This window comes from Salvelinus sp. IW2-2015, linkage group LG33 (genome assembly GCF_002910315.2).
Source record: "Salvelinus sp. IW2-2015 linkage group LG33, ASM291031v2, whole genome shotgun sequence".
Lineage (NCBI taxonomy): Eukaryota > Metazoa > Chordata > Actinopteri > Salmoniformes > Salmonidae > Salvelinus > Salvelinus sp. IW2-2015.
The window spans coordinates 31,331,474-31,350,504 of NC_036872.1; the positions used below are offsets into that span (position 1 = coordinate 31,331,474).

Consider the following 19,031-nt stretch of genomic DNA (forward strand, 5'->3'; position numbering starts at 1 on the left):
GCTTAGGAGGGGGAAAGCAAACGAAAGGCTGGGAAAAGATTAAACAAATACGATATTCACGAATGACCATGTTGTGTTGTACCTCCAAATATGGAAATAAGGGATTGGCACAGGTCAGAACAACAGTAGACGAATTGAATATAGGTAGGGCAAATCTAGCAAAGGAATCATTAGCCCTACCAATATAAAGGAGTGGGGTACGGATTCTGCCATGTAGGCTGGTGGGTGTGTAGACCACAAGTGTAAAACACAAACTTTCTGCTATTAGTTCTAGCCTTCGTCTCTGGAGCGCCTTGATGTATAGGTTGGTCACTTTTGAATGCTGGCGGTGCTTTCACTTCTACCTATGAATGGAATTAGTGTACGTACGGTCTTGTAGCGGATGGAGACGAGAGTCTACAGACCCACAGCAACAGGCTCGACATAACCACGCTACATCCAGACCAGTCGGTCGAGAGCTTGACAAAAAATCCAGAGTATGTGAGATGGCAACGGTAATCTTGCAATGGCGAAGCGTAGATGGACAACCAGAGAAGGGCATGAGATATAGAACACCACTGGTTAACCGTGTGTGGTTTCTTAGGGTACAAATGAGCAGTCCCTAGTTAAGTGTAGAAAAGGGGCAGGACCGGAACCAAGAGAGCAATGAACAGTAAAGAGTAGTCGAGGTGGAAGTCCCTTGCGCTACGCTCACCGCGCCTTTCACCACGTGAGATTCAGACCTAGCCCTAAATAGCCATCAAGTTTGTAGTCAGCACATTCAACTATGTAAAGAAAAAAGTATTTAATAAGAATAGTTCATTCATTCAGATCTAGGATGTGTTATTTTAGTATTCCCTTTATTTTTTTGAGCAGTGTATTTTTTTAAACCTCAACTTCAAAATACTTTCCTGCAACCCACCTCACCCAATGTGGTGTGGATCTGTTTTTTCTAAAGTATTTTTTATTTACCTCGGAACCGGAATCCCCCAACAGAAGCTAGCCAGCTCACTAGCTACTAGACAGCTAACCACTGCTAGCGGTCATCAGCTAACCTTTGGCTCGGAAAGCTCTCGCCAGTTTGTACAACGCGACTCAAACCAGAGAATACCGGACCTATTTTCTCTCCAAATCCCCGGATTCCTACCGCAAGCTCGGAACCTTTTCACCGGATCATCGCAGCTGGCTAGCTGCAACTTGAGTGACTACTCCTGGCTAACGTCTGTCCTGAAGCAAGCACATTTACATTTTTACATTTAAGTCATTTAGCAGACGCTCTTAACCAGAGCGACTTACAATTAGCCTGGAGCTAGCCCATGCTAGGCCCATTCTCCCGGCTAGCTGAAGAGGCCCATCAGCCACTCCTGGGCTACAATACCCGGACCCCTTCTACTGCCGGTACGGGGCACGGAACCCCACTAGCTACGGCCCGCTAGCTGCTAGCCACGGCCCGCTAGCTGTCTAGAGCATATTGGACTGTTAGCTGAATAGATCCATTGGCCAATTTTTTGGGCCACTATACCCATTTTGCCAATTGGACTTGGACCCCTCTACTACTCGGAACCCTACTAATCCATCACGACTGGTCTATCGACGTCACCGAACGCGGAGAATAAAACAGACTTTCCTCCGTCGCGACGTCCTTCTAAGGCCCTTCCGCTAGCTTGCTAACCCCAACCCGCTAGCTGTCTGAATCGACGTGTCTCCAGCCAGCCCAAACACTCACTAGACCCCTATGATCACTCGGCTACGCATGCCTCTCCCTAATATAAATATGCATTGTCCATTACTGTCCTGGTTAATGATTATTGTCTTATTTCACTGTAGAGCCTCTAGCCCTGCTCAAAATGCCTTAACCAACCATTTAGTTCCACCTCCCACATATGCAGTGACATCACCTGGTTTAAACGTCTCTAGAGACAATATCTCATCATTACTCAATGCCTAGGTTTACCTCCAATGTACTCACATCCTACCATACCTTTGTTTGTACATTATGCCTTGAACCTATTCTATCATGCCCAGAAACCTGCTCCTTTTACTCTCTGTTCCGAACGTACTAGATGACCAGTTCTGTTAACCTTTAGCCGTACCCTTATCCTCCTCTGTTCGTCTGGTGATGTAGAGGTTAATCCAGGCCCTGCAGTGCCTAGCTCCACTCCTACTCCCCAGGTGCTCTCATTTGTTGACTTCTGTAACCGTAAAAGCCTTGGTTTCATGCATGTAAACATTAGAAGCCTCCTCCCTAAGTTTGTTTMATTCACTGCTTTAGCACACTCTGACAACCCGGATGCCCTAGCCGTGTCTGAATCCTGGCTTAGGAAGACCACCAAAAACCCTGAAATMTCCATCCCTAACTATAACGTTTTCCGACAAGATAGAACTGCCAAAGGGGGCGGTGTTGCCATCTACTGCAGAGATAGTCTGCAGAGTTCTGTCTTACTATCCAGGTCTGTACCCAAACAATTCAAGATTCTACTTTTAAAAATCCACCTTTCCAGAAACAAGTCTCTCACCGTTGCCGCTTGCTATAGACCACCCTCTGTCCCCAGCTGTGCCCTGGACACCATATGTGAATTGATTGCCGCCCCATCTATCTTCAGAGCTCGTGCTGCTAGGTGACCTAAACTCGGACATGCTTAACATCCTGGCCATCCTACAATCTAAGCTTGATGCCCTCAATCTCACACAAAATCAATTAACCCACCATGTACAACCCCAAATTCGTAAACACGGGCACCCTTCATAGATATCATCCTAACCAACTTGCCCTCCAAATACACTTCTGCTGTTTTCAACCAAGATCTCACGATCACTGCCTCATTGCCTGCATCCGTAATGGTTCGCGGTCAAACGACCACCCCTCATCACTGTCAAACGCCCTAAAACACTTCAGCGAGCAGGCCTTTCTAATCCACCTGGCCCGGGTATCCTGGAAGGATATTGACCTCATTCCGTCAGTAGAGGATACCTGGTATTCTTTAAAAATGCCTTCCTCACCATCTTAAATAAAGCATGCCCCATTCAATTTTTTTTAACCAGAACAGATATAGCCCTTGGTTCTCTCCAGACCTGACTGCCCTTGACAAGCACAATACACCTGTGGTGTTCTGCATTAGCATCGAATAGCCCCGTGATAAGCAACTTTTCAGGGAAAGTTAGGAACCCAATATACCACAGGCAGTTAGGAAAGCTTAGGCTAGCTTTTTCAAGCAGAAATGTTCATCCTGTAGCACAAACTCCCAAAAGTTCTGGAACACTGTAAAATCCATGGAGAATAAGAGCACCTCCTCCCAGCTGCCCACTTCACTGAGGCTAGGAAACACTGTCACCACCGATAAATCCACTATAATTGAGAATTTCAATAAGCATTTTTCTACGGCTGTCCATGCTTTCCACCTTGCTACCCCTACCCCGATCATCAGCCCTGCAACTCGCCCAAGCCTTCCCCATTTCTCCTTCACCCAAATCCAGATAGCTGATGTTCTGAAAGAGCTGCAAAATCTGGACCCCTACAAATCAGCCGGGSTAGACAATCTGGACCCTCTRTTTCTAAAATGATCTGCCGAAATTGTTGCAACCCCTATWACTAGCCTGTTCAACCTCTCTTTTGTATAGTCTGAGATTCCCAAAGATTGGAAAGCTGCCGCGGTCATCTCCCTCTTCAAAGCTGGAGACACTCTAGACCCAAACTGCTATAGACCTATATCTATCCTACCCTGCCTTTCTAAGGTCTTCGAAAGCCAAGTTAACAAACAGATTATCGACCATTTCGAATCCCACCGTACCTTCTACACTATGCAATCTGGTTTCAGAGCTGGTCATGGGTGCACCTCAGCCACGCTCAAGGTCCTAAACGATATCATAACCGCCATCAATAAGAGACATTACTGTTCAGCTGTATTCATCAACCTGGCCAAGGCTTTTGACTCTGTCAATCACCACATTCTTATCGGCAGACTCAACAGCCTTGGTTTCTCAAATGATTGCCTCGCCTGGTTCACCAACTACTTCTCTGATAGAGTTCAGTGTGTCAAATCGGAGGGCCTGTTGTCCGGGCCTCTGGCAGTCTCTATGGGGGTGCCACAGCGTTCAATTCTCGGACCGACTCTTCTCTCTATAAATCAATGATGTCGCTCTTGCTGCTGGTGATTCTCTGATCCACCGCTACACAGACGACACCATTCTGTATACCTCTGGCCCTWCTTTGGACACTGTGTTAACTAACCTCCAGACGAGCTTCAATGCCATACAACTCTCCTTCCGTGGCTGCTCTTAAATGCAAGTAAAACTAAATGCATGCTATTGAACCGATCGCTGCCCGCAACTGCCCGCCCGTCCAGCATCAATAGTCTGGACGGTTCTGACTTAGAATATGTGGACAACTACAAATACCTCAGTGTTTGGTTAGACTGTAAACTCTCCTTCCAGACTCACATRAAYCATCTCCAATCCAAAATTAAATCTAGAATCGGCTTCCTATTTCGCAACAAAGCATCCTTCACTCATGCTGCCAAACATACGAGGGTAAAACTGACTATCCTACCAATCCTCGACTTTGGCTATTTACAAAATAGCCTCCAACACTGTACTCAACAAATTGGATGCAGTCTATCACAGTGCCATCTGTTTTGTCACCAAAGCCCCATATACTACCCACCACTGTGACCTGTACGCTCTCGTTGGCTGGCCCTCGCTTCATACTCACCGCCAAACCCACTGGCTCCAGGTCATCTACAAGTCTCTGCTAGGTAAAGCCCCGCCTTATCTCAGCTCACTGGTCACCATAGCAGCACCCACCTGTAGCACGCGCTCCAGCAGGTATATCTCACTGGTCACCCCCAAAGCCAATTCTTCCTTTGGCCGCCTTTCCTTACAGTTCTGTGCTGCCAATGACTGGAACGAACTGCAAAAATCACTGAAGCTGGAGACTCATATCTCCCTCACTATCTTTAAGCAGCAGCTGTCAGAGCAGCTCACAGATCACTGCACCTGTACATAGCCCATCTGTAAATAGCACATCCAACTACTTCATCCCCATACTGTATTTATTTATTTATCTTGCTCCTTTGCACCCCAGAATCTCTACTTGCACATTCATCTTCTGCACATCTACCATTCCAGTGTTTAATTGTAATTACTTCACCACCATGGCCTATTTATTGCCTTAGCTCCCTTATCCTACTGTATTATTGACTGTATGTTTGTTTATTCCATGTGTAACTTTGTGTTGTTGTATGTGTTGAACTGCTTTGCTTTATCTTGGCCAGGTCGCAGTTGTAAATGAGAACTTGTTCTCAAGTAGCCTACCTGGTTAAATAAAGGTGAAATAAAAAATAAATAAAATTGATTATGGTGGGAGTTGACTAGCTAGCTAACTATCTTTCCCCCAGCAGTTTCAATTTATCTATCTAGCTAGCTAGTTGCATTTATCTCCATCAATCAGGTGGTTAACTAACCATCAAATATATTAGTTTTACCCTCACATTTAAAGCTGCCTGATAAAGCTAGCCAGTTTATAGCAAAGCTAGGAAGAACGTCAGAGGCCAGCTACTGTAGCTAACGCAATAGCGGTTGTCAATGCAATGGCTGGCAAACTACTGCAATTCCTTTTCACAAAAAATATTGAACACAGACTAAAGAGGTTATTACTTTCAAGTAGATCGTTTTCGTTTCATTTACTTCATCCTCTTTTTCTCATGTGGGGTGCTAATTCCTGAGATTTGATTGTTGGAACAATCCAGCCAATGATTAGGCTGTTGTGGTTTTGGCAGAGGGAACTGATTGGTCAGAAGTAAAATATGCTGTCCCCACAGTGCAAAACACATTTTCACTAGCAAATATCTTTCCACAAATTTACAACAAAATATGCTAATTTACGAACAGTGACAGAACTGCAAGTGTATTTTTGATTCACAGCAGAATATTTATACTCGGAAATGGATTTGTAATAATTCTGAAAATAAATTCTACTTGCAAATCTTATTGAGTGTATTCAAATGTCAAATTACACATTTGCGAATCGGATTTACAACCACAAATCTCAATGTGCGACCAAAATACAAACTCACGTAGTTCTGTCATCATTATAATCCCATACTTTGCACGCCACTGGAGAGAAGAGCAGAGAAATATGCCAATTTGTAAATACTGAAAACCTGGCAGACAATAGATAAACATGTAATGGAAAGTTAGATTTCAGAGAGGGCTCTGCTAACTGCGGTTGTCTCTATGCTCTTGATGGAGATTCAGTCTGTGTCCAGGGATGACYTTCCAGCCAAAGAATGCTGCAGATTTCGGGTTCAGACTACATTAAACTCAAACTGAGAAGCCAGCCTATTTGTAAAACTCCAGTGATTGGAGTTTTACTAATTTCACAAGAGAGCAGAAACAAAACGTCAAACCCCAGGAAGGGTGGGCCCTAGTGAGTGTGTGGTTTTCCTATGCTCTCATGTCCTACCCATCACTGAAGGATTTCACTGGGGGCCCAATGCAGAGATTATAGATAAAAATGTAAATCAAATTATCTGAGATTGCTGAAAAAAAACACATAAAAACTAGCTGTTCTTATTCTACCAAGGTACACACAGCATCCCATTTTCTCTCAAAACATTCCTTCCAACTTTGCAAATGGGATCATTACTGTATCTGACTCAGTGTAGTTTCCATCTCTCTGTCCCCTCACTCCCTCCCATTCTCTCTCGTCCTACTGTCTGTAAAAGCATCATGTCATGGTTTTCTTGATTTTCTCTCCAAGTGGGAGTATTGACTGCATGGCGTGATACTGATTAGACCAAAATGGACGTCAGCCAAAAACAACTTCCACCATTATTAAACTCATTATCATAATGTGCTGAACCTGTGAAAACAGTGAATGAAGTAAACTTCCCATCGTTTGTGATGAAATATAAATTAGATAGTGGGCACTGGGCATTCAAAAATCTATTTTGCACTAAGAATAATTTTTGAACTGGAAAGAGTTTGTGGGCTGGATTGCAGTTGCAATCACTCACCCGTATAACAAGGACAAAGGGACAACATTGGGCAAAACAGCCAGACCCTGATGTGTGAAAGTGTGATGATGACTGATTAGTGTGTTTTCAAGCTGTTGAAAGATTTTGACAGATGCGTGGACTTGCGAGTCCTCATGACTCATTGAAACAACACACGACACTCCCGCAAACAGGCACTCACTCACACACACACACAACACACTCACAACACACTCACAACACACTCACACACAACACACTCACAACACACTCACACACACACACACAACACACTCACCACAAATGAAATACACTTCTTTGTTCAACTTGCAAGTTTTTCTAAACCTAATCAGAGAATGGGACACAGACGGCCATTGTAGAGTAGCGATACCTTCCAAGCCAAGTTGGAAAAGCATATCCACCTATTCATCCTCATGTCACTACCATGGTGATCATTGCTGATTGCTGACTGACTCAGCATGTTGTCCATCACAGGATAATATGAGTTGGAATGGCTTCCTTCCATTAGGTCTGCTCCTTGAACATGTCACTTCATCTGCACGTATGTAACACTTCTAATTCTAAAAGTATGTACAGTTGAAGTCGGAAGTTTACATACACTTAGGTTGGAGTCATTGAAACTTGTTTTTCAACCACTCCACACATTTCTTGTTAACAAACTATAGTTTTGGCAAGTCAGTTAGGACATCTACTTTGCATGACAAGTAATTTTTCCAACAATTGTTTACAGACAGATTATTTCACTTATAATTCACTGTATCACAATTCCAGTGGGTCAGAAGTTTACATACACTAAGTTGACTGTGCCTTTAAACAGCTAGGAAAATTCCAGAAAATTATGTCATGGCTTTAGATAGGCTAATTGACATCATTTGAGTCAATTGGAGGTGTACCTGTGGATGTATTTTCAAATGCCTGAAGGTACCACGTTCATCTGTACAGACAATAATATGCAAGTATAAACACCCCAGACCATGCAGCCGTCATACCGCTCAGGAAGGAGACCCGTTCTGTCCCCTACAGAACAAAAGCAAAGGACCTTGTGAAGATGCTGGAGGAAACAGGTACAAAAGTATCTATATCCACAGTAAAACGAGTCCTATTTCGACATAACCTGTAAGGCCGCTCAGCAAGGAAGAAGCCACTGCTCCAAAACTGCCATAAAAAAAGCCAGACTATGGTTTGCAACTGCACATGGGGACAAAGATCGTACTTTTTGGAGAAATGTCCTCTGGTCTGATAAAACAAAAATAGAACTATTTAGCCATAATGACCATCGTTATGTTTGGAGGAAAAAGGGGGAGGCTTGCAAGCCGAAGAACACCATCCCATCCATGAAGCACGGGGGTGGCAGCATCATGTTGTGGAGGTGCATTGCTGCAGGAGGGACTGGTGCACTTCACAAAATAGATGGCATCATGAGGCAGTACAATTATGTGGATATATTGAAGCAACATCTCAAGACATCAGTCAGGAAGTTAAAGCTTGCTCGCAAATGTGTCTTCTAAATGGACAATGACCCCAAGCAAACTTCCAATTGGAGTATTGGAGTGGCCATCACAAAGCCCTGACCTCAATCCCATAGAAAATTTGTGGGCAGAACTGAAAAAGCATGTGCGAGCAAGGAGGCCTACAAACCTGACTCTGTTACACCAGCTCTGTCTGGAGGAATGGGCCAAAATTCACCCAACTTATTGTGGGAAGCTTGTGGAAGGCTACCCGAAACATTTGACCCAAGTTAAACATTTTAAAGGCAATGCTACCAAATACTAATTGAGCATATGTAAACTTCTGACCCACTGGGAATGTGATGAAAGAAATAAAAGCTGAAATAAATCATTCTCTCTACTATTATTCTGACATTCACATTCTTAAAATAAAGTGGTGATCCTAACTGACCTAAGACAGGGAATTTGTACTAGGATTAAATGTCAAGAATTGTGAAAAACTGAGTATAAATGTATTTGGCTAAGGTGTATGTAAACTTCCGACTTCAACTGTATATCTGTGGTTCTGTTGATGTATATTCCATGACGTCAACTTCTATGTCATGCTTTTGACTGCAACAGTACCTCAGCAAACAGTCCTGAGCTCAGCGTCTACAGGGGCAGGAAACAATGACATCAGGTAGAGAGAGAGGGAGAGGGAGTGAGCGTGAGAGAGGAGAGAAGATAGAGAGAGAAGGAAAAAGAGGTAAAGAGAAGAGAATGTGTCAGTGTGTGGTGTGAGAGAGAGAGAGAGAGAGAGAGAGAGAGAGAGAGAGAGAGAGAGAGAGAGAGAGAGAGAGAGGCAGAGAGAGAGAGGAGCGAGAGAGAGAGAGAGAGAGGCACGTCCCGAGCAAGAGATGAGGAACGAGCGAGAGAGTAGTAGACAGGAGAGGAGAACGACGAGAGGAGGAGACGAGCACGAGGGACAGAAGAGCGGAGAGAGGAGAGATGAGAGAGAGAGATGCTGTGTTCCAGAAGGCTCTCTAGGTACACATGGAAACAGATCTTTAAACTGAACCCAGCTTCATGCCTTCATTCTCACGCTCTTCCTTTAGACTTGTAACATTCTGAACCCCTCCTAAACCTTCTTAGATGTCTAACATACACAGCTACAGTCTGGAAGCTAGAAAATAAATCACTTTTGCATGCTTTAAAATACTTTTATCATCTCAAATTTACAGTCGGTGGAGACTGCATTGCCATTTATTTAAAAAATGGGTATGGGTAGGCGAAAGGGGGAGGGAAAGAGGTGGAGAGACACTAAGACAGTGAGAGTAGCCTACCCAGCCTTTATTGCCCCAGGACCTCTGAAGAGTAATGCATTCCAAACAAGCTATCACAGTATGTTTTTATAAGATGCATTTCCTGTGGTCTGAGCATGTTGGTGTTGGCCAACTGTCCTATTATAATAACAGTGGAAGTCGCCTGTGTAAAGTGATTTCCCATAAGCACAATGATGACTGTGTATAGTGCAGAGTTTTAGGAGTGTTGGGAACTAGCTTTTAAACTTGAAAATATGAAATATCCTTATCATGGTACCCGAAGGAGAGGGGAATGTATGATGTTTACATTCTACCTGGATATGTTATTGTCAGACATCAGGGATCCTATGGAAGGAGAAGAGACACAGTCTGGTACGAGTCAACATGACAGCCGTGAGTTGGGGAGGAGTGAATACTTTGGGGCAGAGGTCAAGTTAGATGAAGTGAGGAAGAACATATACCACTAATCTTCTGGTTAGCAACAGGGGTGTATTGGCTGTTCAGATGTGTAGGAGGGGCTCAGCATGGGAGAAAGGGTTAAATACCAGAGCTTGTGTGAATATGTTCCTTGTCTTATGCAACTGTATGACCCAATGAGTGAATAGAGTTGGTTTAAACTATACTAATTGTCCGTGAGTTTTAATAGGTTCATTTAGAACCTAACATGTCCCATTGAAGTGGGACTTGAACCAGTGACCCTGTGGTTCTAGCAAGTGCAAACGCCTGTGCCTTAGAAGTCCAGCAGATCTCGTTTTGCAGGTTCCTACAGTACCTTCACTCTGTTAGGGCAGGTTGGCGCATGGATCATATTACTATCACCAGCTGCAAACAGGCTGCGATAGACATCAGGCTTAAAGAAAGTGTTCTCCTGTTCGGTCTAAAGGTAGCAAACCTGTGATATTTAGAAGATATACTACTATAGCATTTGGGAACTATGGAGTAACCCATCTGGCTTTGGTTGGCCAATGACTGCTGGAACAACCCTCTGACTTGATCTTAAAAACTGCAGTGTTAGGGTGTATGCTATGCTGTATGCACAGTTTACAAGGAGTGTGGGAGAAGTTTAAAACATTATTACTATGCAAAAGCGCCTCCAATTGCTTGTTAAGTGTAATTTGTCTACCCTTTTGAAAAGGTAAACTAATGTTCTCCGAGGCCTTAGGGTTAAACATGTTTTTATTTTTATTCATTTTTTTAACCTTTATTTAACTTGGCAAGTCAGTTAAGAACAAATTCTTATTTACAATGACAGCCTACCCCGGCCAAACCCGGGCAATGCTGGGCCAATTGTGCGCCGCCCTATGGGACTGAGATGCAGTGGCTTAGACCGCTGCGCCACTCGGGAGCCCACGGTTTTAATAGGGCCTGCCTCGGTCTACTCCACCCTAATAGCCCACTGCATGAGGCGAGGTCTCCTTTCAGGACTACAGACAGATGGAGGCCCAATTCTTTCCCCATAAATGAATTGCGTTTGTTACAGTACCAGTGGAATGCATATCAAGCCAAATACAGTAACAAAAAAAATACAACTCTCATTGCTTGAATATGAAGACAACACTATAAAAAATATTGATGAGAAACCATTGTGTCTGGCTCTACTGTAGATAGAAGCAACAGGTGTTGTCTGTTTGGGTCTCAGATCGGTCTTTCCTCTCTTGTCCTCCACTCTGGCTTGGCTAGAGGACGGCAAAGCCTCTTTATTAGAAAAAACAAGTGAGCGTGACGAATGGGTTGGCGCTCTCTGCATCTGTCTTTATTTTCTTTGAAAACACATCCAGACAGATCTGTTTGTACCGAAAGAGCGAGACATGGTACACCTGGAAAAAAAATGACGAAAACAACAGTCAACATTTACGTCATTTAGCAGACACTCTTATCCAGAGCAACCTACAGTCATGAGTGTATACATTTTCATACTTTTTTCGAACCCACAACTCTGGCGTTGCAAACGCAGTACCTGTGGCACAGATGGTCTTCAGCCTAACGGATGTGAACGGGCCTGATGTCAAAGGTGTTAAGGTGCTCCATAGCAGACACTCTCCCTAACCTGCCTGGCTTCTCTCCTCTCCATTACCTCTCCTTCTCTGGCAGAGGAGAGGTTTGAGCCTCAGCTCCGTCTGTCTGTCTGGTCTACCCATGTGCATGACTGAGTCACATATTCCTGAACAGAAGGAAAGACACCCTCACAACAGGTCAATAAACTAGAGCTGCAGTGACATATCTGGCAAACAAGCCAATACACTGGAGTTGTGCTTAGGGATTTAACAGTGGAGGACTGGCAACACTCAGGTCTTCATACACTGTGTCCATATTTAGCCACACAGAAGCTGGTTTGGAGCTGTGAATCTGAAGTGAAGCAGAGAACACGGCCTCCCTTCAGGGCCAGAGCGTGAAACACAAACGCTCCAAAGACACTTTTGTTGATCTGGCTCAAATATGCAGAACTGGAGGAGATATTTACTTATTTCATCACACTTTGTATAACCCACAGGCCATCACATGGAAGCCATCACATGAAGGGACAATGGGGAGGGTAAAGTAGTATGACAACAATGATATGTGTAGTAATCAGGGTTGGGTTCAAATCCATTTCACTTCCGTCAGTTCAGGAGATCATTTTGTGTGAAGGCCAAAGAGACAGGGGACAGGTCAGCTATGCGTGATTCACTGATGTGGGGTTGAAATATACACACAATGGCTAAATGTCTCATCTTTCCACTGTACAAAATGTGCAGGGTAGGGGTTAATTTAGGAACTACGCTGTTCTCGTGTGAAGAATAAATTCAAATTTAACAGACTGGAAATGAACCTGGTACCCTGAACCCTTGTACAAGCCTTCATTTCACTGTCAAAGGGCGCCCTCAAGTGGTAAAGCTATAAAACTATGAGAGAAACCCCATCACCGCTAAAGCTTTAGGGCAGGGTTCCCCAACTGGTTTAATTTGTCCCCCAAAGTTTTCTGAGCAAATATAAATACAAAAGAAAAATCTTTGTTCTTTTTTTTTACATTGTTGGACATGACTGTAAAAACACCAGGAAATCAGCTCCAAGTGATTTTAATTTAAGAAAATTGTTCCCAAGTATTTCCACGTATAATACAGAGACACGTGGTCATACACAAATGTAAGCAATGTTTGAAATGATTATGTTTTAGTCAAATATTATAACCGTTTGGGATTCTTGCGGTCAATTTGCAGTCTACAAATTATTTGTATTTATGTTCCGGGCCCCCTGACCATGCGCTCAAGAAAAAAGAAAAGACAAATAATCAGGCTGTGTCTGAATTTAGTTGAATCTGCTTTAGGGGGTGTGTCTATGCGAGGACAGACGTTCGCGTCCCCTAGCCGAGTCCTGCTTGGAGCAAACTGAACCTATGTATGCGGACGCCTTAACAATCAATTTTTTTGTTGAAGCGTGAATAGGCCTAGAATCAGTAGTATCTCGACAAAACTGGGGAACAGTCTAGACCAGCGGTTCTTAAACCGTTTCAGCTCCAGATCCAAATGAGAAATGTACTGTCCTTGACTGACCCAAAATAAGAAGAAATAGTGTGTGATTATAAATGTTTACTCATAACTCACTATCGACCTATCACATGCTCAGGCCCATTTTGGGTCCCAACCCATAGCTTAAGAAACCCTGGTCTAGGCAGTTCACTTAAGTGTTTCTAAAAATAGCATTGAAAAAGGCAAACCGAGAATAATAAATCACAGCACAGAGAAAAAATAACAAGCAAATAGCTGTGTTTTAAATTGCATTTATTCAGGTTTCTCCATACAATACATTACTGTACATCAGCACATATTTCTGAAATAACTCATTATAAAATAGGGCTTCTACAATCAAGGTACAGTCAGAGAATGCTTTCAGGGACAAATGACGACAACAGAAACAGTACAACACCTTCATATAAAGCACAAGAGATTAAGGAAGTGATTTGTTATATTCAGTACCATGCATGCTGCCTATAGACCCGTTTTCTATTGGTTCTGAACTGAGATCTAACCGGTGAAAACAAAATAGGACCTAACGGGTGGAAACATATGCAAGGAATTCAAGCCAAAACCTTGATTTGGGAATGCAAATAAAATCTGGAGTAGCAGCACAATGTTCCTGTATGATACTGACATGGTCAAAGGTGGGAACAATCACCAATACACAGCGGAAGTGGATACTGTCGCAGCCACAAGAACATTTGCTTATCATTAACATAGTCGACATGGAGTGGATCTGCAGTCAGGCTGATATAAAGCCATGTGTCATTTCAAATAGAATACATAGCCTACCAGCTTCAGCATTAGTTCACTAGTGTTTCAGGTGTGGAATACACAGGGAGTATGTGTCTCGCAACGGAAAGAGAAAAGATAAGGCCCGCAGTTATATGAAGTGAGAAGCCATTGTCCTTGTCAACAGACATCCAAAGAAGAGAAAAATAAGATTTGTCTCAAGTCTTGAGGTAAGCAATGTTTTTCTTATCCTCTCTACCCAGCACAGCCAGGAGAGGACTGGCCACCCCTCAGAGCCTGGTTCCTCTCTACCCAGCACAGCCAGGAGAGGACTGGCCACCCCTCCAGAGCCTGGTTTCCTCTACCCAGCACAGCCAGGAGAGGACTGGCACCCCTCAGAGCCTGGTTCCTCTCTACCCAGCACAGCCAGGAGAGACTGGCCACCCCTCAGAGCCTGGTTCCTCTCTACCCAGCACAGCCAGGAGAGACTGGCCACCCCTCAGAGCCTGGTTCTCTCTACCCAGCACAGCCAGGAGAGGAACTGGCCACCCCGAGCCTGGTTCTCTCTACCCCAGCACAGCCAGGAAGGACTGACCACCCCTCAGAGCCTGGTTCGTCTCTACCCAGCACAGCCAGGAGAGGACTGGCACCCCTCAGAGCCTGGTCCTCTCTACCAACACAGCCAGGAGAGGAACTGGTCACCCCTCAGAGCCTGGCTCCTCTCTACCCAGCACAGCCAGGAGAGGACTGGCCACCCCTCAGAGCCTGGTTCCTCTCTACCCAACACTGCCAGGAGAGGACTGGCCACCACTCAGAGCCTGGTTCCTCTCTAGGTTTCTTCCTAGGTTCCTGCCTTTCTAGGGAGTTTTTCCTAGCCACCATGCTTCTACATCTGCATTGCTTTCTGTTTGGGGTTTTAGGCTGGGTTTCTGTATAAGCACTTAGTGACATCTGCTGATGTAAAAATGTCTTTATTTATAAATAAATCTGAATGATTTCAATAGAATACCCTACTAACAATCACACAATAACAATCACCTTTTGTACTTCCTGATTCACACACTACACTGGAACAAGCACTTCTGCTAAAATAAAATAAAACAACTTTGTGTATCTTCACAATCTGAAATACAGGTTCAGTTAAATGACATTACTTTAGTAAATGTTTCAGATTAACGAGGGCTATGATGAGATTAAAGCTGCAGAGATATCGAGGCCCTGTTCTTTCGAGGTCGGTTAAAAATACAACACAGACAAAGCCTAATAGTCACCTAGCAACACTCACACTGTACACACCTCCAGCATTCTAGAAGAGTGCACATTTTGCTTACTAACAAAAACCCTTACACTTGGCAAAAAAAACAGCACGTATTCCTTGTTTGAAAATGGAGGGTATATGTGGATAGTGATGTGCTTGTAAATAACCCAATAAGACAAGATAGGCTACATATTGTAGCTGATCATGTCCACACCTATAGATGTTTATATCATGTTTCTAGATGTGTACACTTTAACCCCTGACCCAGTGATACATCCAACCTGATGATCTGCTCTTAGAGAGAGGACCCTCCTGCTTGTTCTGCTTTCATCCCAGAAGACAAAGATCATATTTAAGAACCGGCTACTGAAGATCTACAAGTACCTCACAAAACATGAATCCACTGAGTAGCTCTACTAACTACATGTCTGTTGTAGAGGGGATGTTGTGAATGTACTGTAGTAACAGCACCGACGCTAAAGACTGTAAATCAGACCACATGACCAAGAGAAACAAGCTTTACAAGGAAGGTAAAAGAACAAGGAGGCTACAGTACCGGTGCTACCTGAACATGCTACTGATTGTGACTGCACACAAACACCATTATTAGTAGGATCTCTGACAGAGTTGGGATTGCTTACTTTACACCTTCATAGAGACACATCCTTCACTGTTATCATCACTATCAATTCATCATTTAGAAAAAGATCATCTCTGGACACTAACCTTTAGTTAGGCACGTGTGTAATTTGTGTGCATTATCCATTTAGTTAGATAACACCCACGACTGACATTTATCTGGCACTGGTCAATCATCTCCAGCTGGATGCTCTGTAACGGAATGCATGTAGAAAACCTCCCAGCCGACTTCTATCACAGGTCAGACTAAACCAGCCAGTAACTGTTGGCTTGACTGACCAGTCTAAATGTGCATCTCAAATGAAACCCCATTCACTACGTAAAACCCTATTCACTACGTGAAATCCTATTCACTACGTAAAACCCTATTCACTACGTGAAACCCTATTCACTACGTAAAACCCTATTCACTACGTGAAACCCTATTCACTACGTAAAACCCTATTCACTACGTAGAAAATTCTATTCACTACGTAAAACCCTATTCACTACGTTAAACCCTATCACTACGTAAACCCTATTCACTACGTGAAACCCTATCACTACGTAAAAACCTATTCACTACGTAAAAACCCTATTCACTACGTAAAACCCTATTCACTACGTAAAACCCTATTCACTACGTAAAACCCTATTTACTAACGTAAAACCCTATTCACTACGTGAACCCTATTCACTACGTAAAACCCTATTCATACGTAGAACCCATCACTATGAACCTATTCACTACGTTGAACCCTATTCACTTACGTGAAACCCTATTCACTACGTGAAACCCTATTCACTACGTGAACCCTATTTCTACTACGTGAAACCCTATTCACTACGTAAAACCCTATTCACTACGTAACCCTATCACTACGTAAACCTATTCACTACGTGAAACCCTATTCACTACAGGAGAATGGTCAACAGAAGAACTCTATACAGGGAACAGGGAATCATTTGAACAGTCTTCCTGAGTTTCTTAGCAGAAGAAGTCCCTCTCATTCTGCCACTATCATCAAGTGCTATATCCATAATATAATATATCATTTTATATACAGTATCATTTCATGTATTGTTATGGCATCTATCCTTAGGAAGGACTAAAATAGTTTTCAATTATTAAAAATATATCCCCCAAAACAACCAGGGGCTCTGGGCCTATTTAACCTGCACTGGACAGACAGGAACCATCCGAGCCAGACACACACAATCAGCCTATTTAACCTGCACTGGACTGAGCAGGAACCATCCGAGCCAGACACACACACATCAGCCTATTTAACTGCACTGGGACTGAGACAGGAACCATCCGAGCCCAGCCACACAAGCCTATTTACTGCCTGGACTGACTGAGGAAATCCAGCCAGCGACACCCACATCAGCCTATTTAACCTGCACTGGGAGTGAGAAGGAAACCATCCGACCAGAACACAACATCGCCTATTAACCTGCACTGGGATCGAGAGAAGCCATCCTGATGCTCAGAACACACAACACATCATGCCATACCTGCTTTGCGACGGTGTTGGGGACAGACAGGAACCATCCGAGCCCAGACACACACACACACACACACACACACACACACACACACACCACCACACCAACACAACAACACACCACACACACACACACACAACACACACACACACCACACACACACACACAAGCCTATAACCTGCACTGGGACAAGAACCATCCGAACCCAGACACATCGACCTGACTACAGAAACACAGGCCTCACTGTCTAACTCCCTATAGCAAACACACACCGTATTCTCCATACCTAGTGCACGCACACACAGTTCTGCTGACAGTAGAAGACAGTCAATGACACTACACCCTTCCAGAACTCTACTAGGCTGCAGTCACATAGAAGGCCCTGGGGTTTGGCAGCTTCTGATTTGGCCTCAATAAACCAACTATGATTGGATGATTAGTAGAATCAGGTGCGCTACTGCTTGTCTGGAGCAAAGCCTGCACCCCACAGTCCTTGAAACGCTAACCTTTCATTCTCTCTCTCTCTTATTAATGACATCTTTTATTCATCCATCAGTCCCATGCCTCACCGACAAGTATTCTGTTACAAACTGATCTGACAGCAGTTTTACAGCATCAATGGGAAGGACCGCAGGGAGTGGGTCAAAGCTGTGGGGGTCCCTACACACACAACTGACACAAACACACTCTCTTTCTAGCTCAGACTAGTCTATCCGTACTCACAGACTCTCTGTGTGTCAGATGAGCCTGGCCTCTCCCTCCATGTTCAGTGGTAGCTCACACACTCCAGTGGAAGTGCATCTCCTTGCCCTGGTTCCCTCAGACCTGGCCCCTCTCCCCCCAGGCAGGGTGAGGGTCGCTGGGCCGTGGGGTCCGGGTACCTCCTCTCCCTCAAGAAGACGTCCAGTCGACGGCATCTGCTTGGGGTTCTTTTTGGCAAACAGCTCCACTTCTGGAGGGGAGCAGAGGCACAGTGGGGATGTGATTGTGTTCCAGAGGGATTGTAACAACTGGACTCGGTTAAGCCTGGAGTACAAACAAAGGGAGTTACCTTTCAGGACGAAGCCGGAGTCAGAGATGGTCTTCTGCTGGCTCTTCCACAGCTGGTAGAGGTGCAGGAATGTGGCAACGTAGAACTCATTCAACACCCCACTACCTGCTGACGACGGTTACACTCCCTGAAGCACCACACACACGCACACACACAACCACACAAAGAACACACACACGCACACACAACACACAAAGAACACACACACGCACACACACAACCACACAAAGAACACACACACGCGCACACACAACCACACAAAGAACACACACACGCACACACACACACCACAAGAACACACACACGCACACACAACACAAAGAACACACACACGCCACACACAAAGAACACACACACGCACACACACAACCACACAAAGAACAACAAAACACACACACACAACCACACAAAGAACACACAACACGACACACACAACCACACACACAACCACACAAAGAACACACACGCACACACACAACCACACAAAGAACACACACACGCACACACAACCACACAAAGAACACACACACACAACCACACAAAGACACACACAATGCACACACACAAGCAAATATGAGGATTTCCTGTAACTATGACTAAGCTCTTGTGAGTGACAGTCAAGCAAATG

General features: G+C 44.2%; 2 long non-coding RNA genes and 1 pseudogene across 2 annotated transcripts; all 3 read right to left on the reverse strand.

Annotated features, from left to right (window-relative positions):
• Positions 1-13,482: 13,482 nt before the first annotated feature.
• On the reverse strand, positions 13,483-16,362 carry LOC139023543 (uncharacterized). The gene is made up of 2 exons (XR_011474675.1): positions 14,663-16,362; positions 13,483-14,508 (listed from the first exon to the last, which is right to left on the reverse strand). It is a non-coding gene; the product is annotated as an uncharacterized lncRNA (long non-coding RNA).
• A 61-nt stretch (positions 16,363-16,423) lies between these two features.
• LOC139023544 (uncharacterized) lies at positions 16,424-17,044 on the reverse strand. The gene is made up of 3 exons (XR_011474677.1): positions 16,733-17,044; positions 16,611-16,699; positions 16,424-16,502 (listed from the first exon to the last, which is right to left on the reverse strand). It is a non-coding gene; the product is annotated as an uncharacterized lncRNA (long non-coding RNA).
• Positions 17,045-17,510: 466 nt separating this feature from the next.
• The window catches only part of LOC111958204 (ELMO domain-containing protein 3-like), a 10,752-nt pseudogene continuing 9,231 nt past the window's right edge, over positions 17,511-19,031 (reverse strand).